Source organism: Engystomops pustulosus, chromosome 7 (assembly GCF_040894005.1).
Source record: "Engystomops pustulosus chromosome 7, aEngPut4.maternal, whole genome shotgun sequence".
Taxonomy (NCBI): Eukaryota; Metazoa; Chordata; class Amphibia; order Anura; family Leptodactylidae; genus Engystomops; species Engystomops pustulosus.
The window spans coordinates 183328453-183354805 of record NC_092417.1 but is presented as its reverse complement, the minus strand read 5'-3'; the positions used below and the strand labels follow the sequence as shown (position 1 = coordinate 183354805).

At 47.0% G+C, this 26353-nt stretch overlaps 1 protein-coding gene and 1 long non-coding RNA gene across 12 annotated transcripts in view; one reads left to right on the top strand and one right to left on the bottom strand.

Annotated features, from left to right (window-relative positions):
* SOX6 (SRY-box transcription factor 6) overlaps window positions 1-26353 on the top strand; it is a 522737-nt gene that overhangs the window by 8073 nt on the left and 488311 nt on the right. For 4 of the 11 annotated variants that reach the window (XM_072119158.1, XM_072119156.1, XM_072119155.1 and 1 more), the window contains exon 1: window positions 13923-14036. The exons of 1 other annotated variant lie outside the window; for it this stretch is intronic. The gene's annotated coding sequence lies outside the window, so the exon portion shown is untranslated. Of the gene's footprint in view, window positions 1-13475; window positions 13611-13816; window positions 13842-13921; window positions 14037-14293; window positions 14516-26353 lie in introns of those variants that run through there. 6 more of the 11 variants (XM_072119160.1, XM_072119149.1, XM_072119159.1 and 3 more) reach the window with 4 other exon arrangements.
* Window positions 1-26353, bottom strand: part of LOC140071425 (uncharacterized) — a 106759-nt gene that overhangs the window by 14712 nt on the left and 65694 nt on the right. The window lies entirely within an intron of this gene.

Sequence of the window (26353 nt, the reverse complement as noted above, 5' to 3'; positions counted from 1 at the left end):
TATAATACCCCATGTATAATGTGTCCTGTATCTTGTCTCTTGTGTGATGACTATAGTATAATACCCCATGTATAATGTGTCCTGTATCTTGTCTCTTGTGTGATGACTATAGTATAGTACCCCATGTATAATGTGTCCTGTATCTTGTCTCTTGTGTGATGACTATAGTATAATACCCCATGTATAATGTCCCCTGTATCTTGTCTCTTGTGTGATGACTATAGTATAATACCCCATGTATAATGTGTCCTGTATCTTGTCTCTTGTGTGATGACTATAGTATAGTACCCCATGTATAATGTCTCCTGTATCTTGTGTGATGACTATAGTATAATACCCCATGTATAATGTCTCCTGTATCTTGTGTGATGACTATAGTATAATACCCCATGTATAATGTGTCCTGTATCTTGTCTCTTGTGTGATGACTATAGTATAATACCCCATGTATAATGTCCCCTGTATCTTGTCTCTTGTGTGATGACTATAGTATAATACCCTATGTATAATGTCTCCTGTATCTTGTCTCTTGTGTGATGACTATAGTATAATACCCCATGTATAATGTGTCCTGTATCTTGTCTCTTGTGTGATGACTATAGTATAATACCCCATGTATAATGTGTCCTGTATCTTGTCTCTTGTGTGATGACTATAGTATAATACCCCATGTATAATGTGTCCTGTATCTTGTCTCTTGTGTGATGACTATAGTATAATACTCCATGTATAATGTGTCCTGTATCTTGTCTCTTGTGTGATGACTATAGTATAATACTCCATGTATAATGTCTCCTGTATCTTGTGTGATGACTATAGTATAATACCCCATGTATAATGTGTCCTGTATCTTGTCTCTTGTGTGATGACTATAGTATAATACTCCATGTATAATGTGTCCTGTATCTTGTCTCTTGTGTGATGACTATAGTATAATACTCCATGTATAATGTCTCCTGTATCTTGTGTGATGACTATAGTATAATACTCCATGTATAATGTCTCCTGTATCTTGTGTGATGACTATAGTATAATACTCCATGTATAATGTGTCCTGTATCTTGTCTCTTGTGTGATGACTATAGTATAATACTCCATGTATAATGTCTCCTGTATCTTGTGTGATGACTATAGTATAATACCCCATGTATAATGTGTCCTGTATCTTGTCTCTTGTGTGATGACTATAGTATAATACCCCATGTATAATGTCTCCTGTATCTTGTGTGATGACTATAGTATAATACCCCATGTATAATGTGTCCTGTATCTTGTCTCTTGTGTGATGACTATAGTATAATACCCCATGTATAATGTCTCCTGTATCTTGTGTGATGACTATAGTATAATACCCCATGTATAATGTCTCCTGTATCTTGTGTGATTACTATAGTATAATACCCCATGTATAATGTCTCCTGTATCTTGTGTGATTACTATAGTATAATACCCCATGTATAATGTCTCCTGTATCTTGTGTGATGACTATAGTATAGTACCCCATGTATAATGTCTCCTGTATCTTGTGTGATGACTATAGTATAATACCCCATGTATAATGTCCCCTGTATCTTGTGTGATGACTATAGTATAATACCCCATGTATAATGTCCCCTGTATCTTGTCTCTTGTGTGATGACTATAGTATAATACCCCATGTATAATGTCTCCTGTATCTTGTCTCTTGTGTGATGACTATAGTATAATACCCCATGTATAATGTCCCCTGTATCTTGTCTCTTGTGTGATGACTATAGTATAATACCCCATGTATAATGTCTCCTGTATCTTGTCTCTTGTGTGATGACTATAGTATAATACTCCATGTATAATGTCTCCTGTATCTTGTGTGATGACTATAGTATAATACTCCATGTATAATGTCTCCTGTATCTTGTGTGATGACTATAGTATAATACCCCATGTATAATGTCTCCTGTATCTTGTATCTTGTGTGATTACTATTGTATAATACCCCATGTATAATGTGTCCTGTATCTTGTCTCTTGTGTGATGACTATAGTATAATACCCCATGTATAATGTCTCCTGTATCTTGTGTGATTACTATAGTATAATACCCCATGTATAATGTCTCCTGTATCTTGTGTGATGACTATAGTATAATACCCCATGTATAATGTGTCCTGTATCTTGTCTCTTGTGTGATTACTATTGTATAATACCCCTCTCTAGTATTAGAGCTCGTGCATTATGTCCTCTTTCCTGCCCTGATGGCACAGCGATCCTTATACAATACGTGCATTGTGCCTACACCTATATACTGACTCACATAAAGAGGTATAGATTATTTAGATATACCATAGAAGAAAGGAAAGACATATATCATATATTATACATATACATTTCAATACAGAAGAATGATGATACATGGTAGACATGTATATATAGATATAATTATATTCTACACTAAGTATCTACTATCTAACAGCACATATATCATTCCTGCAACTATAACATTATACTTTGTAATACATCGCTGCAAATAAATGATACAATATTCTTTATAGTATTTCATATATAGTATAGTATTATATATTATACACTATGCATGCAGTGATACCATATATCATACATCATACCGCTCTACGTATATTATACACCATAAAATGACTATATATATATATATATACCACCCCTGCACTATTATACATTGCACTATAAATAACATGTATACGTCATACTGTGCACATTATATACCCGCGATACATCCCATTATATAAACTATAGCAAACTTAATGTATAATACAAAGCAGCAACAAAAATAAAGCCGGGAGATGCCGCAGCATCTCATCACACTTCATCCTGCCCAAAGGCATCGCAGAACTATAGATATATAGTATACAACACGATATAATGTAAATCTGAGTATATAAGGGGCTACAGATATATACACCTAGATATAATATACAGTACAGCGGGTATACACCGAGCCGTGTCTGTCATATGTGTACATCGTGTATATACTGCTGTGTGCAGGGATATATTGTGTACATCGTGTATATACTGCTGTGTGCAGGGATATAATGTGTACATCGTGTATATACTGCTGTGTGCAGGGATATAATGTGTACACTGTGTATATACTGCTGTGTGCAGGGATATAATGTGTACATCGTGTATATACTGCTGTGTGCAGGGATATCATGTGTACATCGTGTATATACTGCTGTGTGCAGGGATATAATGTGTACATCGTGTATATACTGCTGTGTGCAGGGATATAACGTGTACATCGTGTATATACTGCTGTGTGCAGGGATATAATGTGTACACTGTGTATATACTGCTGTGTGCAGGGATATAATGTGTACATCGTGTAAATACTGCTGTGTGCAGGGATATAATGTGTACATCGTGTATATACTGCTGTGTGCAGGGATATAATGTGTACATCGTGTATATACTGCTGTGTGCAGGGATATAATGTGTACATCGTGTATATACTGCTGTGTGCAGGGATATAATGTGTACATCGTGTATATACTGCTGTGTGCAGGGATATAATGTGTACATCGTGTATATACTGCTGTGTGCAGGGATATAATGTGTACATCGTGTATATACTGCTGTGTGCAGGGATATAATGTGTACATCGTGTATATACTGCTGTGTGCAGGGATATAATGTGTACATCGTGTATATACTGCTGTGTGCAGGGATATAATGTGTACACTGTGTATATACTGCTGTGTGCAGGGATATAATGTGTACACTGTGTATATACTGCCGTGTGCAGGGATATAATGTGTACACTGTGTATATACTGCTGTGTGCAGGGATATAATGTGTACATCGTGTATATACTGCTGTGTGCAGGGATATAATGTGTACATCGTGTATATACTGCTGTGTGCAGGGATATAATGTGTACATCGTGTATATACTGCTGTGTGCAGGGATATATTGTGTACATCGTGTATATACTGCTGTGTGCAGGGATATAATGTGTACATCGTGTATATACTGCTGTGTGCAGGGATATAATGTGTACACTGTGTATATACTGCTGTGTGCAGGGATATAATGTGTACATCGTGTATATACTGCTGTGTGCAGGCATATATTGTGTACATCGTGTATATACTGCTGTGTGCAGGGATATAATGTGTACATCGTGTATATACTGCTGTGTGCAGGGATATAATGTGTACATCGTGTATATACTGCTGTGTGCAGGGATATAATGTGTACATCGTGTATATACTGCTGTGTGCAGGGATATAATGTGTACATCGTGTATATACTGCTGTGTGCAGGGATATAATGTGTACATCGTGTATATACTGCTGTGTGCAGGGATATAATGTGTACATCGTGTATATACTGCTGTGTGCAGGGATATAATGTGTACATCGTGTATATACTGCTGTGTGCAGGGATATAATGTGTACATCGTGTAAATACTGCTGTGTGCAGGGATATAATGTGTACATCGTGTATATACTGCTGTGTGCAGGGATATAATGTGTACATCGTGTATATACTGCTGTGTGCAGGGATATAATGTGTACATCGTGTATATACTGCTTTGTCTGGTTATTATATTGTGCGTTATGTCGTGTAGCAGGAGGAGTATTTAGCAGTGTGTAATATGATGTGTAGTGTAATCACTGGAGATTATAATGATGAGAGGACGTGTGTAATATCATGTCCATACAGTGTGTAGAGATATCACCTGTACAGTGCTGACTGTAATATTCCACATACATTTATAAAGTTGCATACATGTTGTAATAATACATGCATGGTTACTGGTGTATAAATGTCTTTAGGTTGTAATAGTCTGCATACTATGTACACAGGCATCCTGCACAGATTCTGCATAGAAGGATACAGGATTATACAGGGTGTAATGTTCGGGTACAGGTGTGTGCAAGGTGTAATATTCTGCATATAGAAATGCAGGTATGTGCAGAATGTAGTGTTCGGCAGAGAGAAATGCAGGAGTCAATAGGGTGTAATGTTCTGCATAGAGGGGTATAGGAGATTCACAGGGTATATGTTCTGCATAGAAGGGTATAGGAGATTCACAGGGTATATGTTCTGCATAGAGGGGTACAGGTGTGTGCAAGGTGTAATGTTCTGCATAGAGGGTACAGGAGTGTGCAAGGTGTAATGTTCTGCATAGAGGGTACAGGAGTGTGCAGGGTGTAATGTTCTGCATAGAGAGATAAAGGAGGGTACAGGGTGTAATGTTCTGTATAGAGGGTACAGTAGTGTGCAGGGTGTAATGTTCTGCATAGAGGGATACAGGAGTGTACAGGGTTTAATGTTCTGCATAGAGGGATACAGGTGTGTACAGGGTGTAATGTTCTGCATAGAGGGATACAGGTGTGTACAGGGTGTAATGTTCTGCATATAGAAACAAAGGTATGTGCAGGATGTAATGTTCTGCATAAAGGGATACAGGAGTGTGCAGGGTGTAATGTTCTGCATAGAGGATACAGGTGTGTACAGGGTGTAATGTTCTGCATAAAGGGATACAGGAGTGTACAGGGTGTAATGTTCTGCATAGAGGATACAGGTGTGTGCAGGGTGTAATGATCTGCATAGAAGGTAACAGGTGTGTACAGGGTGTAATGTTCTGCATAGAGGGTACAGGAGTGTGCAGGGTGTAATGTTCTGCATAGAGGATACAGGTGTGTGCAGGGTGTAATGTTCTGCATAGAGGATACAGGTGTGTGCAGGGTGTAATGTTCTGCATAGAGGGATAAAGGAGGGTACAGGGGGTAATGTTCTGCACAGAGGGTACAGGAGTGTACAGGGTGTAATGTTCTGCATAGAGGATACATGTGTGTGCAGGGTGTAATGATCTGCATAGAGGGTAACAGGTGTGTACAGGGTGTAATGTTCTGCATAGAGGGATAAAGGAGGGTACAGGGTGTAATGTTCTGCATAGAGGGTACAGGAGTGTGCAGGGTGTAATGTTCTGCATAGAGGGATAAAGGAGGATACAGGGTGTAATGTTCTGCATAGAGGGATAAAGGAGGGTACAGGGTGTAATGTTCTGCATAGAGGGATAAAGGAGGATACAGGGTGTAATGTTCTGCATAGAGGGATACAGGTGTGTACAGGGTGTAATGTTCTGCATAGAGGGATACAGGAGTGTACAGGGTTTAATGTTCTGCATAGAGGGATACAGGTGTGTACAGGGTGTAATGTTCTGCATATAGAAACAAAGGTATGTGCAGGATGTAATGTTCTGCATAAAGGGATACAGGAGTGTGCAGGGTGTAATGTTCTGCATAGAGGATACAGGTGTGTACAGGGTGTAATGTTCTGCATAAAGGGATACAGGAGTGTACAGGGTGTAATGTTCTGCATAGAGGGATACAGGTGTGTACAGGGTGTAATGTTCTGCATAGAGGATACAGGTGTGTACTGGGTGTAATGTTCTGCATAGAGGGATACAGGTGTGTACTGGGTGTAATGTTCTGCTTAGAGGATACAGGAGTGTACTGGGTGTAATGTTCTGCATAGAGGGATACAGGTGTGTACTGGGTGTAATGTTCTGCATAGAGGATACAGGTGTGTACTGAGTGTAATGTTCTGCATAGAGGATACAGGAGTGTACAGGGTGTAATGTTCTGCACAGAGGGATACAGGTGTGTACTGGGTGTAATGTTCTGCATAGAGAGTTACAAGTGTGTACAGGGTGTAATGATCTGCATAAAGGGATACAGGAGTGTACAGGGTGTAATGTTCTGCATAGAGGGATACAGGAGTGTACAGGGTGTAATGTTCTGCATAGAGGGTTACAAGTGTGTACTGGGTGTAATGTTCTGCATAGAGGGATACAGGTGTGTACAGGGTGTAATGTTCTGCATAGAGGGATACAGGTGTGTACAGGGTGTAATGCTCTGCATAGAGAGATACAGGAGTGTACAAGGTGTAATGTTCTGCATAGAGGGATACAGGTGTGTACAGGGTGTAATGCTCTGCATAGAGAGATACAGGAGTGTACAAGGTGTAATGTTCTGCATAGAGGGATACAGGAGTGTACAGGGTGTAATGCTCTGCATAGATGGATACAGAAGTGTACATGGTGTAATGCTCTGCATAGAGAGATACAGGAGTGTACTGGGTGTAATGATCTGCATAAATGGATACAGGAGTGTACTGGGTGTAATGATCTGCATAGAGAGATACAGGAGTGTACTGGGTGTAATGATCTGCATAGAGAGATACAACCACAGCTCACAGCCCTGGATGACGCATTGCATTGTATTAAAGCACTGTTCACACAGACACCGTGTAGTGTCGTCTCATTGTGGCTCCTCAGGTCCATAGCAGAAGATGTAATGTATCCGTGTGATCTCTCCATAATCACCCCAAATACTGTGCTCTACCCCACAGAGACCCGTGTACCCCCATATAATCACCTCACATCCCTGTGTGCCCCATATAATCACCTCACATCCCTGTGTGCCCCATATAATCACCTCACATCCCTGTGTGCCCCATATAATCACCTCACATCCCTGTGTACCCCCATATAATCACCTCACATCCCTGTGTACTCCATGTTATTACCTCACATCCCTGTGTACCCCCATATAATCACCTCACATCCCTGTGTACCCCCATATAATCACCTCACATCCCTGTGTGCCCCCATATAATCACCTCACATCCCTGTGTACCCCCATATAATCACCTCACATCCCTGTGTACCCCCATATAATCACCTCACATCCCTGTGTACCCCCATATAATCACCTCACATCCCTGTGTACCCCCATATAATCACCTCACATCCCTGTGTACTCCATGTTATTACCTCACATCCCTGTGTACCCCCATATTATCACCTCACATCCCTGTGTACCCCCATATTATTACCTCACATCCCTGTGTACCCCCATATAATCACCTCACATTCCTGTGTACTCCATGTTATTACCTCACATCCCTGTGTACCCCCATATAATCACCTCACATCCCTGTGTACCCCCATATTATTACCTCACATCCCTGTGTACTCCATGTTATCACCTCACATCCCTGTGTACCCCCATATAATCACCTCACATCCCTGTGTACTCCATGTTATCACCTCACATCCCTGTGTACCCCCATATAATCACCTCACATCCCTGTGTACTCCATGTTATTACCTCACATCCCTGTGTACCCCCATATAATCACCTCACATCCCTGTGTACCCCCATATAATCACCTCACATCCCTGTGTACCCCCATATTATTACCTCACATCCCTGTGTACCCCCATATAATCACCTCACATCCCTGTGTACCCCCATATAATCACCTCACATCCCTGTGTACCCCCATGTTATCACCTCACATCCCTGTGTACTCCATGTTATTACCTCACATCCCTGTGTACCCCCATATAATCACCTCACATCCCTGTGTACCCCCATATTATCACCTCACATCCCTGTGTACTCCATGTTATTACCTCACATCCCTGTGTACCCCCATATAATCACCTCACATCCCTGTGTACCCCCATATTATCACCTCACATCCCTGTGTACTCCATGTTATTACCTCACATCCCTGTGTACTCCATGTTATTACCTCACATCCCTGTGTACTCCATGTTATTACCTCACATCCCTGTGTAATCCATATTATCACCTCACATCCCTGTGTACCCCCATATTATTACCTCACATCCCTGTGTGCCCCCATATTATTACCTCACATCCCTGTGTACCCCCATATAATCACCTCACATCCCTGTGTACCCCCATGTTATTACCTCACATCCCTGTGTACCCCCATATAATCACCTCACATTCCTGTGTACCCCCATATTATCACCTCACATCCCTGTGTACCCCCATATAATCACCTCACATCCCTGTGTACCCCCATATAATCACCTCACATCCCTGTGTACCCCTATATAATCACCTCACATCCCTGTGTACCCCCATATTATTACCTCACATCCCTGTGTACCCCATGTTATTACCTCACATCCCTGTGTACCCCCATATAATCACCTCACATCCCTGTGTACCCCATATTATCACCTCACATCCCTGTGTACCCCCATATAATCACCTCACATCCCTGTGTACCCCCATATAATCACCTCACATCCCTGTGTACCCCCATATTATTACCTCACATCCCTGTGTACCCCCATATTATTACCTCACATCCCTGTGTACCCCCATATTATTACCTCACATCCCTGTGTACCCCCATATAATCACCTCACATCCCTGTGTACTCCATGTTATCACCTCACATCCCTGTGTACCCCCATATTATTACCTCACATCCCTGTGTACCCCCATATTATTACCTCACATCCCTGTGTACCCCCATATAATCACCTCACATCCCTGTGTACTCCATGTTATCACCTCACATCCCTGTGTACCCCCATATTATTACCTCACATCCCTGTGTACCCCCATATTATTACCTCACATCCCTGTGTACCCCCATATAATCACCTCACATCCCTGTGTACCCCCATATTATTACCTCACATCCCTGTGTACTCCCATATTATTACCTCACATCCCTGTGTACCCCCATATTATTACCTCACATCCCTGTGTACTCCCATATTATTACCTCACATCCCTGTGTACTCCCATATTATTACCTCACATCCCTGTGTACCCCCATATAATCACCTCACATCCCTGTGTACCCCCATATTATTACCTCACATCCCTGTGTACTCCATGTTATTACCTCACATCCCTGTGTACTCCATGTTATTACCTCACATCCCTGTGTACCCCCATATAATCACCTCACATCCCTGTGTACTCCATGTTATCACCTCACATCCCTGTGTACCCCATATTATCACCTCACATCCCTGTGTACTCCATGTTATTACCTCACATCCCTGTGTACCCCCATATAATCACCTCACATTCCTGTGTACCCCATATAATCACCTCACATCCCTGTGTAATCCATGTTATTACCTCACATCCCTGTGTACCCCCATATAATCACCTCACATCCCTGTGTACCCCCATATAATCACCTCACATCCCTGTGTACCCCATATTATCACCTCACATCCCTGTGTACCCCCATATAATCACCTCACATCCCTGTGTACCCCCATATAATCACCTCACATCCCTGTGTACCCCCATATAATCACCTCACATCCCTGTGTGCCCCATATAATCACCTCACATCCCTGTGTACCCCCATATAATCACCTCACATTCCTGTGTACTCCATGTTATTACCTCACATCCCTGTGTACACCCATATTATTACCTCACATCCCTGTGTACCCCCATATAATCACCTCACATCCCTGTGTACTCCATGTTATTACCTCACATCCCTGTGTACTCCATGTTATTACCTCACATCCCTGTGTACCCCCATATAATTACCTCACATCCCTGTGTACCCCCATATTATTACCTCACATCCCTGTGTACCCCCATATAATCACCTCACATCCCTGTGTACCCCCATATTATTACCTCACATCACTGTGTACCCCCATATTATTACCTCACATCCCTGTGTACTCCATGTTATTACCTCACATCCCTGTGTACACCCATATTATTACCTCACATCCCTGTGTACCCCCATATAATCACCTCACATCCCTGTGTACCCCCATATAATCACCTCACATCCCTGTGTACTCCATGTTATTACCTCACATCCCTGTGTACCCCCATATTATCACCTCACATCCCTGTGTACCCCCATATTATTACCTCACATCCCTGTGTACCCCCATATAATCACCTCACATTCCTGTGTACTCCATGTTATTACCTCACATCCCTGTGTACTCCATGTTATTACCTCACATCCCTGTGTACCCCCATATAATCACCTCACATTCCTGTGTACTCCATGTTATTACCTCACATCCCTGTGTACCCCCATATTATTACCTCACATCCCTGTGTACCCCCATATAATTACCTCACATCCCTGTGTACCCCCATATTATTACCTCACATCCCTGTGTACTCCATGTTATTACCTCACATCCCTGTGTACACCCATATTATTACCTCACATCCCTGTGTACCCCCATATAATCACCTCACATCCCTGTGTACCCCCATATTATTACCTCACATCCCTGTGTACTCCATGTTATTACCTCACATCCCTGTGTACACCCATATTATCACCTCACATCCCTGTGTACTCCATGTTATTACCTCACATCCCTGTGTACCCCCATATAATTACCTCACATCCCTGTGTACCCCATATTATCACCTCACATCCCTGTGTACCCCCATATAATCACCTCACATCCCTGTGTACCCCCATATAATCACCTCACATCCCTGTGTACCCCCATATTATTACCTCACATCCCTGTGTACCCCCATATTATTACCTCACATCCCTGTGTACCCCCATATTATCACCTCACATCCCTGTGTACCCCCATATTATTACCTCACATCCCTGTGTACTCCATGTTATTACCTCACATCCCTGTGTACACCCATATTATTACCTCACATCCCTGTGTACCCCCATATAATCACCTCACATCCCTGTGTACTCCATGTTATTACCTCACATCCCTGTGTACTCCATGTTATTACCTCACATCCCTGTGTACCCCATATAATCACCTCACATCCCTGTGTACCCCCATATAATCACCTCACATCCCTGTGTACCCCCATGTTATTACCTCACATCCCTGTGTACCCCCATGTTATTACCTCACATCCCTGTGTACCCCCATGTTATTACCTCACATCCCTGTGTACCCCCATATAATCACCTCACATCCCTGTGTACCCCATGTTATTACCTCACATCACAGTGTACCCCATGTTATTACCTCACATCCCTGTGTACCCCCATATAATCACCTCACATCCCTGTGTACCCCATATAATCACCTCACATCCCTGTGTGCCCCCATATTATTACCTCACATCCCTGTGTACCCCCATATAATCACCTCACATCCCTGTGTGCCCCCATATTATTACCTCACATCCCTGTGTACCCCCATATTATCACCTCACATCCCTGTGTAATCCATGTTATTACCTCACATCCCTGTGTACCCCCATATAATCACCTCACATCCCTGTGTACCCCATATTATCACCTCACATCCCTGTGTACCCCCATATAATCACCTCACATCCCTGTGTACCCCATATTATCACCTCACATCCCTGTGTACCCCCATATAATCACCTCACATCCCTGTGTACTCCATGTTATCACCTCACATCCCTGTGTACCCCCATATTATTACCTCACATTCCTGTGTACCCCATGTTATTACCTCACATTCCTGTGTACCCCCATATTATCACCTCACACCCCTATGTACCCCAAGTTATTACCTCACATCACTGTGTACCCCCATATTATCACCTCACATCCCTGTGTACCCCCATATTATCACCTCACATCCCTGTGTACTCCATGTTATCACCTCACATCCCTGTGTACCCCTATATTATTACCTCACATTCCTGTGTACCCCATGTTATTACCTCACATTCCTGTGTACCCCCATATTATCACCTCACATCCCTGTGTACCCCCATATTATCACCTCACATCCCTGTGTACTCCATGTTATCACCTCACATCCCTGTGTACCCCCATATTATTACCTCACATTCCTGTGTACCCCCATATTATCACCTCACATCCCTGTGTACCCCCATATAATCACCTCACATCCCTGTGTACCCCCATGTTATTACCTCACATCCCTGTGTACCCCCATGTTATTACCTCACATTCCTGTGTACACCCATATTATTACCTCACATCCCTGTGTACCCCCATATAATCACCTCACATCCCTGTGTACCCCCATATAATCACCTCACATCCCTGTGTACCCCCATGTTATTACCTCACATCCCTGTGTACCCCCATATTATTACCTCACATTCCTGTGTACCCCCATATTATCACCTCACATCCCTGTGTACCCCCATATAATCACCTCACATCCCTGTGTACCCCCATGTTATTACCTCACATCCCTGTGTACCCCCATGTTATTACCTCACATCCCTGTGTACCCCCATATTATCACCTCACACCCCTATGTACCCCAAGTTATTACCTCACATCACTGTGTACCCCCATATTATCACCTCACATCCCTGTGTACCCCCATGTTATCACCTCACATCCCTATGTACCCCAAGTTATAATCTCACATTTACGTTTCCCGCCATGTTATTGGCTGACGTTACACGTGGCCCCTGTGCTGTGGCCCCCGCCATGTTATTGGCTGACGTTACACGTGGCCCCTGTGCTGTGGCCCCCGCCATGTTATTGGCTGACGTTACACGTGGCCCCTGTGCTGTGGCCCCCGCCATGTTATTGGCTGCCGTTACACGTGGCCCCTGTGCTGTGGCCCCCGCCATGTTATTGGCTGCCGTTACACGTGGCCCCTGTGCTGTGGCCCCCGCTCCGTGTCCCGGCCCCTCCCTCTCTCCCGTTGGTTGCACGCCGGGAAATGCTTAGAATACTTCAGCCATGTCCGCGCCGCTCCGGAGGCAGTGACAGCCCGGACAGACCCCCGGGACCCCCCGGCCACCTCAGCCTGGGGCCCCCGCCACACCCGGAGCCTCTGCCGTGCTACAGGTAACGGGCTACTCTGGGGAGGGGGCCTATGATGTCATCAGCAGATGTACCCCGGACTTGTGACGTCACTGATAGCGCCCGGCGTGCGAAGGGTTAAGGCTGGCGCAGCTGTCAGTGGAGTGAAGGGTTAAACCCCGGCCCTAGTAGTGCTCCGGCAGCTGAGGGGTTATCGGGGGTATCACCCCTCCATGCTGGGCCCCGGAGCCCCCCGCCGCCCCGTGCAGCCCACAGGTAGGTCCCGCGGCGGGCCGGTACGTAGCGCTGCGCAGGCTGCAGTTCCGCGCTGTGTCCGCAGGGAGGCGCCCGCAGCCCCCGCTCCCTCTCAGGCCGCAGCCGCCGCCGCTGGATAAAGTTCTGCTCAAACTTTGAGTGTTGTCAGAGGCCAGAACGTGCGGTGCGAGGAGCGGCGGCCATGGCGAGGGGACGGTAAGTGACAGGCGGCTGTTCACACGGCGCGGTGCCGCACTCCCGGGGACCTCTGAGGACAATGGGCTGTTAGGTGTGGGGGTGACAGATTACCCCATTGCTGGGGGTGGAGGAGTGCATCCTGTCTGCAGCTGATAAGAGCTGTCACCATTACTGCGCTCTTATACTTTCTATTATTTGTGCTTTCGCTTTGGACCTGACACTTTGGGTGTTGGAGCTGATTGGTGTATTATTATTCCCAGAGGCCGGCCATGTCTTTGTCATCATGTGCAGATGGTGAGATCTCCCCCGTGCTGCAGTGACACACCAGCGAGCGAGCGAGCGGGCGCGGGAGGGCTCCTCTGTACACAACTTTGTAAGTTCCATGGCATTCTTGTGTCCTCGGGGAGGCTGTGTGTAGAGGAATCTGCTGGCCGGCCTCGCCACCGCTCGTGGTATTTTGTTTTCACCAGTTGCTGAACTGGAAGTTCCCTCATAAGGTAAGGTGGCACCGGGTTTGTAAGGGGCTTTAAAATGCCACATGTAAAATTAGACTGTCAATTCAGCGAATTGTATCCATTGCTAAACTGGGATCTACTTCTGTGTGTCCTCGCTCAATAGCCGGATTCAGAATTAGCCGCTTCAACTACTTAAACTGCGGAGTCAAATTTAGAATAGACAGAGGAGGGTCGGCCGGGAACACAAAGATTCTTTTTTGTTAGCCGGAGGGGGGGAGCTGGTAAGGAGCAGGAAAAATCAAGTCCCTTCGAGTCGGAGGCCACAGACTGAGCCCTTTTATGTGTGCCCTGAGAAAATATAAAAGATTTGGGAATTGTGTCGGGGCCTCTGCGGCCGATTATTATCGCCATTATTATTGTTACAATTATTATTTGTATTGTATTGTCGTTTCTGTATATCCGCTATATATTCCTGACGCTGCTGAACTTTGCAGGGTTTCAATGACGGCGAACGAGACCGTTTTGCTGGCGTTTGTCATGCCGCCACTTAATAAAACACAGAAGGTTGTGATCCTCCGTCAGGGAAAATCTGCAGCAATTCTCAGCTCGGTAGGAGAACCTTTTAGGAAGAGATTAGCACAAAGAACTTTACATTATAAGTATGTCACATTCCCTGTGTGCCAGCGCCGACCCACCGCTGGCTTTAATGTGTCTTCCGAGGAGATCATCCGCCTGTGCTGCGTCATTAACTCTTCCACCGCCTCGGGGCACATGGCAGGGAATGTGTTAAGAAATATTGCAAATAAAGCGGCGGGGTCAATAGCTCCTTAACATCGCCGTGGTCCTGTCACCTGCAGTTAAGTGCCGTCTATTTATTCTGCAGCCAAGGAATATTCTAATCTCCTTGGAAAATCTCTCGGGGAGGACAGATGTGCCCTCGGCAGCTCACGGGAGATTTGTGTCAGGAACAAATGCCCTGTAAAACATTTCTCTGCTGCTTCGTACAGGGAGGTGGGGAAAGGGTTAACAGGTGTGTGTGCCGGGGCAAACAATTATTTGGCATGGTACGGAGGGAACGCCGGGGTCTTATCTCGGGAGATTTGTTCTCCTATCACTTCAGTTTCTGGATCGAGGGGCTCGTGTCTTGTCTATAGTCCCCTCTCTGCTCGGCTGGAGTCTGCTAACTGTACCCCAATATCCACACTGAATGTATAGTACGGAATAATGCAGAAACGTAGAAATCCGTCTGACGTAAAATACTAAACAGACGCAAATCTGCAAGACTGGAAATTCTGCAAATTAGCCGAGAAATGAGACATTTTATGTAGAGTTATAATACAATTCCTGTACGCTGTATTTGTCCTCTACGGATAAATATATTTCTGTCTGTAGTTTTATAGATTTTATATATGTATATTACAATTAATAATTCAGCTCGGCACGTTCCATAAATATTTTATATGTAAAACAGCTGTAATTTATGCAACGAATATGTAATAACACAACTGATAAAATATCTGTAAATACTGGATATATTTTTGGGGTATTTGTGTGTGTAATATATATGTATATATTATGTGTGTAATATAAGCAGAAATGTGGCGTGCACAAGATTAGTATTTTAATTTTTGCTAAAACTTTATGCCTAAATTCTGAATATAAATACGTTATGTGTGTATTATATAGTGTATTAGTGACTGTGTATAGTTATAGTATGTGTACAATTGCACCAGTAATTTCTTTGTCATATACAGCCCGTATATGTGTGAGATATATATCTCTATCTATATGCACAGTATGTGAGGCGCGGAGGCGGGTGCTATATAGCAGACAGGCGGAAAGGGTTAACGCCAATGAATTTACGAGCCAGAATGACAAAATAAATGACATTTCTTCACTTGACTGTTAATTTATCGTAATGACACAAATCTGAATAAACAGATGAAAATAGCAAAATAAAATTTTAGAGAGAAGGAGACGTTAAGAGATGGAAAGAAAGCAATGTGCCCGCCAGGGAGGCACGGAGGAGGTGATATAGAAGGAAATGATATATAGACACAAGGAGGAGAGAATGAGTTCATAATGGACTGACATTGCAAGCCGAGAGAACGAGAGCAGAACAGCCGAAAGAAGGGATCGCAAGAAATGTGACGAAAAGCAGGAGAAGGAAGTGGGAACGATAGAGGGAAAGTCCGTAGAGGGGGAAATAAGGAGCACAGATGGCTGCAGGAAGGAGTGATACGAGACGATGGAGCAGATGTAGAAGTGATGGAGAGGAATATAAGGTGGTGGAGCAGATATTTGGGGAAGTGATGGTTAGAGGAACGTGCGATAACAAGGAATATAGGAGTAACGGGAGCCAAATGTAAGACGAAGGAGCAGAAGATGTGGTGGTTAGCGGGAAGAGGAATATAGACTGTAAGACAAGTGCATAACGTGATGGTTACAGGCGGGGGAAGTAGCGATAGAAAATAGAAACATAAAGGAATAGAGATTGTTCTAGGAATTGGCGAAGTATATGTCACAATATGGAGCAGATTAAGTGGTGGTTATATATCCCATCAATATATTATAGATTATAAATTACAGAGAAGAGGAAAAGGGAGAAATAAAAAAACTAAATCCACAGATGAAGATGTGACGGTGAGAGGAAGACTCGAGGCCAGAAATGTGTATCAGTAGACAGTGGTCTCAGGTTATGGAGCAGCAATGATTGGAGTAATGGGGTACAGAAAAAAGAGCGGATAAAGGCACAGAGATGACTAAATGAGAAAAATAAGATGATAGAAAAGATGAAAACAAAAAAATGGTTTCCAAAAACAGAATAAAAATGAGAAAATCTAACTGATGGGAAATATGAAAGAACGGGAATAACGAAAGGAAGGAGCGACAGACAGACAGATATTATAGAAGAGCAGAGATGAAGACACAAAGAGGCAACATAGAGAAATAAGCAGATGAAGGAGCAGAAATGTTAGAGACAAAGAGAAAAATACATGACATGAAGAAGGAATTTCTGAAGGAAAAATAAAGTGACGGAGCAGATGATTTAATGAGGGAGTGAGGGAGGAAAATAAGATGATGGAGAAGATAACTGAGGATACTGACATGTTGTAATACTGAAAGGAGGAGAACTCTGAAAGATAAGAAGGTCAAACAGGCAATGATACAAAGTATCTGAAGAGATAAGAAAAATAACCAGGGAAGAGGATACTAGGGCAGTGCCAAAGGAAGACGAAGAGAGGAAGAACAGGTAAAGGGAAGGATGGGAGAATGAGCAGGAGGAAGAAGGAACATAAAACTGGAAGAACACGGAGATGGGGAATCTGGAGGAGGTGGAATAAAGATTGAAGGGATCCATAGGAAACGTGAGGGTCCAAAGTAAAGGCAAGTAGAGAGAGGGCCCAGAAGGAAGAAGCGATAGGAAGAAACGGGAGGGAACAGGAGGACCTAAAAGAAAAAGAAATGGGACATTTTGATGTCTAGAAGAAGTAAGAATTAGAGATCTGGATTAGGAAACATAAGTTAAAGAAGAAGAAATAGAAGATATGAGGTCTAGCAGGAGGAAAGGTAATGAGAAGTACAGGGAAACCTAAGGGCCTTAAAGGAACGTAGAGAGAGGGGTATGAGGAAACGTGGAGGCCTAGAGGAAGAGGATAGAAGGATAAGGAAGCGTGGAGGCCTAGAGGAAGAAGATAGAAGGATAAGGAAGCGTGGAGGTCTAGAGGAAGAACAAGATAGAAGGATAAGGAAGCGTGGAGGTCTAGAGGAAGAGAGGATGAGGAAACACGAAGGTCTAGAGCAAGAAGATAGAAGGATAAGGAAGCGTGGAGGTCTAGAGGAAGAACAAGATGGAAGGATAAGGAAGCGTGGAGGTCTAGAGGAAGAACAAGATAGAAGGATAAGGAAGCGTGGAGGTCTAGAGGAAGAGAGGATGAGGAAACATGAAGGTCTAGAGGAAGAAGAGAGAAGGATAAGGAAGTGTGGAGGTCTAGAGGAAGAAGAGAGAAGGATGAGGAAGCGTGGAGGTCTAGAGGAAGAGAGGATGAGGAAACATGAAGGTCTAGAGCAAGAAGATAGAAGGATAAGGAAGCGTGGAGGTCTAGAGGAAGAACAAGATAGAAGGATAAGGAAGCGTGGAGGTCTAGAGGAAGAACAAGATAGAAGGATAAGGAAGCGTGGAGGTCTAGAGGAAGAACAAGATAGAAGGATAAGGAAGCGTGGAGGTCTAGAGGAAGAACAAGATAGAAGGATAAGGAAGCGTGGAGGTCTAGAGGAAGAACAAGATAGAAGGATAAGGAAGCGTGGAGGTCTAGAGGAAGAACAAGATAGAAGGATAAGGAAGCGTGGAGGTCTAGAGGAAGAGAGGATGAGGAAACATGAAGGTCTAGAGGAAGAAGAGAGAAGGATAAGGAAGTGTGGAGGTCTAGAGGAAGAAGAGAGAAGGATGAGGAAGCGTGGAGGTCTAGCGGAAGAGAGGATGAGGAAACATGAAGGTCTAGAGGAAGAAGAGAGAAGGATAAGGAAGTGTGGAGGTCTAGAGGAAGAGAGGAAACATGAAGGTCTAGAGGAAGAAGAGAGAAGGATAAGGAAGCGTGGAGGTCTAGAGGAAGAACAAGATAGAAGGATAAGGAAGCGTGGAGGTCTAGAGGAAGAACAAGATAGAAGGATAAGGAAGCGTGGAGGTCTAGAGGAAGAACAAGATAGAAGGATAAGGAAGCGTGGAGGTCTAGAGGAAGAGAGGATGAGGAAACGTGTAGGCCTAGAGGAAGAAGAGAGAAGGATGAGGAAGCGTGGAGGTCTAGAGGAAGAAGATAGAAGGATAAGGAAGCGTGGAGGTCTAGCGGAAGAGAGGATGAGGAAACATGAAGGTCTAGAGGAAGAAGAGAGAAGGATAAGGAAGTGTGGAGGTCTAGAGGAAGAGAGGAAACATGAAGGTCTAGAGGAAGAAGAGAGAAGGATAAGGAAGCGTGGAGGTCTAGAGGAAGAACAAGATAGAAGGATAAGGAAGCGTGGAGGTCTAGAGGAAGAACAAGATAGAAGGATAAGGAAGCGTGGAGGTCTAGAGGAAGAACAAGATAGAAGGATAAGGAAGCGTGGAGGTCTAGAGGAAGAGAGGATGAGGAAACGTGTAGGCCTAGAGGAAGAAGAGAGAAGGATGAGGAAGCGTGGAGGTCTAGAGGAAGAAGAAGATAGGATGAGGAAACGTGTAGGCCTGGAGCAGTGGTTCTCAACCTTTGTAATACTGTGACCCGTCAATACAGTTACTTATGTTGCGGTGACCCCAAGCCATGCGATTTGCAGTAAAAACACAATAAAATCGTGGCTCTGAAGGCTTAGGCGACCCCTGTGTTTTGCTCGTTCGACCCCTGCTGGGGTCACAACCCACAGGTTGAGAACCACTGGCCTAGAGGATGACGAAGATAGGATGAGGGAATGTGAAGGTTTAGAGGAAGTAGAAAGTACAAGGAAAGATGAAGAAGCTGCAGAGATTACAGCAGTAGAGACTATGACATAACTAGTGACGAGATGATGGCGGGGGGACAGGCCGCGCAGTGTACAGGTGTTTCCCGGGTGTAGAGGTGTTTTGGGGTGAAGTCTTGTTGCCTATATACAGCTTTTGTCGTGTAGATGTGCCTCCCGTAGAGAGACTGCTGTCATGAGTACAGTGTGCAGATTACGGAGCTCGTCTCCTGTGAGCTTCTTCCAGATCCCGCGTTGCCGTAGCCGTGGTGTTAGCCGTACGCGGTGCCGGTGGCGGTTCATCTGAAGCATTTATGGCTCTTGTAGAAGTTTATTACACGTTCCTGGGAGCATGTTATAATAGAAAAACAAGGATCGCCAACAATGTTGTGCCCCGAGGCCACGACTGCCTGCCTACTCTATTAGGCCTTGTTAATAAAAAGCTCTGCATTGTCTCTCCTCTCTGTATTGTCATTCCCATTCCAGCTGCTGCATGCAACGCGCTATTAACTCCTTCCCTGCCAGCGCGGCCTCCGCTATTGTGACCCATCACAGACGATGGAATTTCCTGTTTTATTTTCCACAACTCTGGATTTTTTTTTTCTCTGAAAGTTTTCACATTTGTTTGCTTCTTGATGGGCGATGTGACCCTACATCCTCTGAGATGGGTAGCGAAGTCTTGGTTTATAGTGACACCCTAGATGTTATATTGAGATTGATTGATTATCTTTGTTCATGATGCATCCTTATCCTGCGGGACATGTCACACGGATATCACATGGGCAATTATATCCGGGGACGATGGCAGAAGCCATGGAGGTCTTTGATGAGTCTGTCCCAGCTGTAGACTGGGTGCAACAAGTGATGTGTAAATATGGGGGGGGGCACGGCCCCTCGGAGATCAGGAGAGGGGTCCCCCACTGCTGGTGCTCCCTGGTGTCCGGGAGCTGCTGGACCCATCAGGATATTCTCCTCATTATACAGCCGGTTTTATGCTATTAAGTGTTCAGATGTTCACAGTTTATTATATGATGAGAAACCACTCACCCGGCAGGAAGGTGCCGCCAGGTGTCCCGCTCCCAGATGTTCATTTCCCTTCTCTCTATATGTTTGTATTCGGTGTAGTCGTAGTTATTATAAATGTACTGACTGCATCTGTGACTTACAAATGAAATCTGAAATATTGCATATTATTTAACGAAAAGCTGATATTGATGGGAATTTAGTACATTTTTATAAAGTAGATAAAAATCAATCAAGTCCTAATTATTATAAACGTTTACATGTCTATACAAACTATCAGATGTTATTATTTATATATGAGTAATGTAAGCTGTTTATGGAGGGATTGGAGGGCAGAAGGACTGAGGGGTTGTAGGGCGGAAAAACGGAGGAGCTGGTGCGGGGAAGGACGAAGTGATTGTAAGACATGGAAGGACGGAGGGAGTCGTTGGGCGGAAGGACGGAGTGGTTGTAAGCCATGGAAGGACGGAGGGAGTCGTTGGGCGGAAGGACGGAGTGGTTGTAAGACATGGAAGGACGGAGGGAGTCGTCGGGCGGAAGGACGGAGTGGTTGTAAGACATGGAAGGACGGAGGGAGTCGTCGGGCGGAAGGACGGAGTGGTTGTAAGACATGGAAGGACGGAGGGAGTCGTCGGGCGGAAGGACGGAGTGGTTGTAAGACATGGAAGGACGGAGGGAGTCGTCGGGCGGGAGGACGGAGTGGTTGTAAGACATGGAGGACGGAGGGAGTCGTCGGGCGGGAGGACGGAGTGGTTGTAAGACATGGAAGGACGGAGGGGGTCGTCACACGGAAGGACGGAGTGGTTGTAAGACATGGAAGGACGGAGGGGGTCGTCACACGGAAGGACGGAGTGGTTGTAAGACATGGAAGGACGGAGGGAGTCGTCGGGCGGAAGGACGGAGTGGTTGTAAGACATGGAAGGACGGAGGGAGTCGTCGGGCGGGAGGACGGAGTGATTGTAAGACATGGAAGGACGGAGGGAGTCGTCGGGCGGGAGGACGGAGTGATTGTAAGACATGGAAGGACGGAGGGAGTCGTCGGGCGGGAGGACGGAGTGGTTGTAAGCCATGGAAGGACGGTGGGAGTCGTTGGGCGGGAGGACGGAGTGGTTGTAAGACATGGAAGGACGGAGGGAGTCGTTGGGCGGGAGGACGGAGTGGTTGTAAGCCATGGAAGGACGGTGGGAGTCGTTGGGCGGGAGGACGGAGTGGTTGTAAGCCATGGAAGGACGGTGGGAGTCGTTGGGCGGGAGGACGGAGTGGTTGTAAGACATGGAAGGACGGAGGGAGTCGTCGGGCGGGAGGACGGAGTGGTTGTAAGCCATGGAAGGACGGTGGGAGTCGTTGGGCGGGAGGACGGAGTGGTTGTAAGACATGGAAGGACGGAGGGAGTCGTCGGGCGGGAGGACGGAGTGGTTGTAAGACATGGAAGGACGGAGGGAGTCGTTGGGCGGGAGGACGGAGTGGTTGTAAGACATGGAAGGACGGAGGGAGTCGTCGGGCGGAAGGACGGTTGGGGTGTGTGTGGCATTGTCGCGCAGAAGAGCGGGGGATCGGCGGATGTTGCGTGGAAGGACTGAGGGGTCGGAGTTTTGCCTTGCTGACCTCCCTGGATTCTTTATACCTTTTGTATTGATACATATTTTGTGTGACATGAAGTATAACACAATAGGAAACCCAGGATACAACCTGTAGTATGATACCGGGGATGACACTGCTGAGGAAATTGTATGATATTGTAACAGCGCACAGGATACTTTGTATCTCCCATGATGTCATACATGCAGGGCAGCGCTCTTCTTCTCCTCTGACTTCTGCCTTGTTTTCGGTTGTTTCTGTGGTTCGTCCTGCCTTGTTTTCGGTTGTTTCTGTGGTTCGTCCTGCCTTGTTTTTGGTTGTTTCTGTGGTTCGTCCTGCCTTGTTTTCGGTTGTTTCTGTGGTTCGTCCTGCCTTGTTTTCGGTTGTTTCTGTGGTTCGTCCTGCCTTGTTTTCGGTTGTTTCTGTGGTTCGTCCTGCCTTGTTTTCGGTGGTTTCTGTGGTTTGTCCTGCCTTGTTTTCGGTGGTTTCTGTGGTTCGTCCTGCCTTGTTTTCGGTGGTTTCTGTGGTTCGTCCTGCCTTGTTTTCGGTGGTTTCTGTGGTTGTTCTCTGATTGTGGTCTTTAGGGTCTAGTGAAGTTGATGCTTCAGCAGTTGTCGTAGAGATGTGTTTTGCACAATCTCTGCTTCCCGTGGGTTTGTCTTCTCTTTATCAGGTGCAGGATTTATTCGGAGGGAGTGGACAGAGAAAACTTCCCAACAATTCTGCTGCGTGTAAAAATATTTGAGTTTGGGAGAAGAGCTTACTGAAGGCGCATGAAGCGTGTAAGAAGCAGATAGATGAGCAGGAAGGGTTAATGTCCTGGGGCCAATGATAAATGCACATGTGCACAGATGAAACGTGTCTGGAGTCCCGCGCTCCGGAGAAGTGACGGCTACTGTGAATTATTAAATGTGGACAATCTGCCTCCTATAGTGAAGAGATACGGGAGCTGCCAGTCATGTGACAACCTCTGACCCCCGACCCTGCTACGGGGGTGGGGGGGGGTATCGACTCCCGTATAAAGATCCTTCCGCACTTCATGGGATTTAGTCCTCACTCTATCGACGTGTCCACTGATTTATCCGTCACCGTGTCAGGCTAAATGATCATCGTCTGAAACAAATCCTACAAAGTGGTTGTCACTGCCAGTCACCAGCAGCACTGCGTTATTATACATGGCAGCCCGTGACTTCATAGTCCTGACTAAATTGTCACAGCCCCGCCCCCCAGCTCTTACACAGCCCCGCCCCCCAGCTCTTACACAGCCCTGCCCCCCAGCTCTTACGCAGCCCTGCCCCCCAGCTCTTACGCAGCCCTGCCCCCCAGCTCTTACACAGCCCCGCCCCCCAGCTCTTACACAGCCCCGCCCCCCAGCTCTTACACAGCCCCGCCCCCCAGCTCTTACACAGCCCCGCCCCCAGCTCTTACACAGCCCCGCCCCCCAGCTCTTACACAGCCCCGCCCCCCAGCTCTTACACAGCCCCGCCCCCCAGCTCTTACACAGCCTCGCCCCCCAGCTCTTACACAGCCCCGCCCCCCAGCTCTTACACAGCCCCGCCCCCCAGCTCTTACACAGCCCCGCCCCCCAGCTCTTACACAGCCTCGCCCCCCAGCTCTTACACAGCCCCGCCCCCCAGCTCTTACACAGCCCCGCCCCCCAGCTCTTACACAGCCCCGCCCCCCAGCTCTTACACAGCCCCGCCCCCCAGCTCTTACACAGCCCCGCCCCCCAGCTCTTACACAGCCCCGCCCCCCAGCTCTTACACAGCCCCGCCCCCCAGCTCCGGCAGGCTCTGTCGGAGCAGGGGGGCGGGGCTGTGACAATTTAGTCAGGACTATGAAGTCACGGGCCGTGCCCCCCTGCTCCGGCAGGGCCCTGCCCACAAGAGGTTGTAACAAACCCATTTCTTTGAAATTACTGAATGAGTGTCACAGCCCGCCCTCTTACTTGACATAAATGAATAAATTGTCACAGCCCCGCCCTCTTCTGACCTCACTGATTGTGAGAGGTAGTCACAGCCCCGCCCTCTTCTGACATCACTGAACATGGTGAGATTTTTGTCTCATTACAAGCTCTGGTTCTGCTAAACAGCAGTGACATGTGAACAATTCAAGGATAACTCCACCCGCAGCCTTTCAAGGTTTCACTCCTAGAGGGATCGGTGGTGGCATTTACTAACAATTCTCTGCTTTAGGACAGAATTTTGTTATCTATTTTTTTTTTTTCAATGAAATAACTTTTTGCTGGTCGCTTTTCTCAGATTCACTGAGTGACCGTGTGACATAATCTGTGTATGGCACCGCCAGCTGCCATGGCGCTGTATGATCTCAGTCGTGTGGCTTGGACTTGTAGTGCGCTCAGATGCTGGCACCGGGTTTATCACAATGTATCGGCCCAACAGGTCCACGCGCTGCGGCCACAGGTAGTGTGGGATGAAGCGGTGGCTGGGAGCCATTGCTCGCTGCCAGGTCTCAGGCACATTTCACGCTTAGTAGCTAGAAACTAATTACAAATGAGGTAGGAATAACTTCCTGCAGCTAACGAAGGACCACAGCAGCCGGCGTGTGAATGAGCTACACGTCGTAGGGACATAACCTCTCAATGGTCACCACCCCAGGCTGAGATGTGCCCAGGGCGTGATACCACAGAAATGATGATACCTTCCATGCTGCTGACCCTGGAGCAGGTGGGTTACTCCTTCCAATCACCCACCTAGACATAACTGCCCCCTCCTGCCAGGAGATTAGTTCCAGAAGGAGTCACATTGTTTCCCAATTGTCCAGTCAGTAGTCTGCTCCTCTGATTGGGCCGAAAGTGTCCACTCTGGAGGGGCTCTGCCCGCAGGAGCCGGCACTCTGGAGGGGCTCTGCCCGCAGGAGCCGGCACTCTGGAGGGGCTCTGCCCGCAGGAGCCGGCACTCTGGAGGGGCTCTGCCCGCAGGAGCCGGCACTCTGGAGGGGCTCTGCCCCCAGGAGCCGGCACTCTGGAGGGGCTCTGCCCGCAGGAGCCGGCACTCTGGAGGGGCTCTGCCCCCAGGAGCCGGCACTCTGGAGGGGCTCTGCCCGCAGGAGCCGGCACTCTGGAGGGGCTCTGCCCGCAGGAGCCGGCACTCTGGAGGGGCTCTGCCCGCAGGAGCCGGCACTCTGGAGGGGCTCTGCCCGCAGGAGCCGGCACTCTGGAGGGGCTCTGCCCGCAGGAGCCGGCACTCTGGAGGGGCTCTGCCCGCAGGAGCCGGCACTCTGGAGGGGCTCTGCCCGCAGGAGCCGGCACTCTGGAGGGGCTCTGCCCGCAGGAGCCGGCACTCTGGAGGGGCTCTGCCCGCAGGAGCCGGCACTCTGGAGGGGCTCTGCCCGCAGGAGCCGGCACTCTGGAGGGGCTCTGCCCGCAGGAGCCGGCACTCTGGAGGGGCTCTGCCCGCAGGAGCCGGCACTCTGGAGGGGCTCTGCCCGCAGGAGCCGGCACTCTGGAGGGGCTCTGCCCGCAGGAGCCGGCACTCTGGAGGGGCTCTGCCCGCAGGAGCCGGCACTCTGGAGGGGCTCTGCCCGCAGGAGCCGGCACTCTGGAGGGGCTCTGCCCGCAGGAGCCGGCACTCTGGAGGGGCTCTGCCCGCAGGAGCCGGCACTCTGGAGGGGCTCTGCCCGCAGGAGCCGGCACTCTGGAGGGGCTCTGCCCGCAGGAGCCGGCACTCTGGAGGGGCTCTGCCCGCAGGAGCCGGCACTCTGGAGGGGCTCTGCCCGCAGGAGCCGGCACTCTGGAGGGGCTCTGCCCGCAGGAGCTTATTGTGTATATTGTATAGGGGGGGATACTTCTCTTGC